Genomic DNA, 1,342 nt, shown 5'->3' on the forward strand with positions numbered 1-1,342 from the left:
CGCGCGCGCGCGAGGTACGAAAAAATAATGCAAAATATAGATCTTTTCTCTTCGAATTTTCTATATAACTATTTTGTTTCTAGTGTTTTTATTTATTTATTAATAAAAAGATCAAGCAAGTCACTTCCAGAGTTTTATGCGAAACGTGGCGCTATCTGTAGCGCAGAAATTAAACGAACGATCTAAATTTTCACTTTTAACGTCTGTCGATGAAATCGTCACAGGTATTTAATAACCTGAGATATGAAACGAAAACAAATACATTCTTTCTCTGTTCCAACTTCTTTTTTGTCGTGCGACTTTTTCAAAGGAAAATTTATTGTATTTTTGCAATTATTCCTCTCTTTTGCAAGCAAAGACATTTTTCGTCTCCAGTCTCTTATTGTCTCGTCGACAGCTTCAGTAACATTGATGTGGATATAATTAAACAAACGTCATCTTTTATTTTTGGTTAACCTCGCCTGTAGAATGAAGATAAGTCTTAACAAACATTATAGTTAATCGTCAATAAACAACACAAGATTAAGAATCCGGTCACTTAAATGTGACCGAGGATTAATTATCGCGTTAATCAACGAAGTTTGTTTCACAAAAAATACATGTAAATATTATTCGTTTAGCATTGTTTTTTAACTTTCTTTATAAACTGTACGAATTACAGACTAACATTCATTCATTATTGATTTATTAGATGCTATTAATCCTTAAATTAAATAATATATCGTTGCATTTTAGCGAAATATTGTAAAAATAAATGAATGTTAATTATTTGAATTCAGAACTCAAGTTAAGCGCACCTTCGAGTTCAAAAGAATAGTCCATATACTATAATATATACTCAATAAGTATGTAATATAAATAAAACGAAAATATGAAGTTGAATATTTTTAGCACAATCGAACTTTCATCGTTTTGATATGGCAATTTTTTTAAAGTTGTAGAATTATGAAATAAATGTAATTAAAACCAATCATTGGATACGGTTGTCGGAATAATTATTGCATTAATCAACGAAGTTATTTCTCTCATAGAAAGTACATGTAAATATTATTTAGCATAGTTTTATTATTATTTTTTTTTTAATTATACGGAGTAACATTCATTCGTTGTCGGTTTGCCACAATATATTTCTTAATTATATCATTGCAACATTCATATATGTTTATTCGACAATATCAATAAAATATTACAAAAATTAATGTTAAATGTATAATGAACTCAAGTGCATCTCTTTGAGCTCAAAAGGTCCATGTAATCAACAAAAATATTACGTAAATAAATCATAAGGAGTTGGAAATCTATTATAAATCTAAATAATCTTTTACATATAAAAAGAACCGCG

Source organism: Trachymyrmex septentrionalis, unplaced genomic scaffold (assembly GCF_001594115.1).
Source record: "Trachymyrmex septentrionalis isolate Tsep2-gDNA-1 unplaced genomic scaffold, Tsep1.0 scaffold11, whole genome shotgun sequence".
NCBI classification, from domain to species: Eukaryota; Metazoa; Arthropoda; class Insecta; order Hymenoptera; family Formicidae; genus Trachymyrmex; species Trachymyrmex septentrionalis.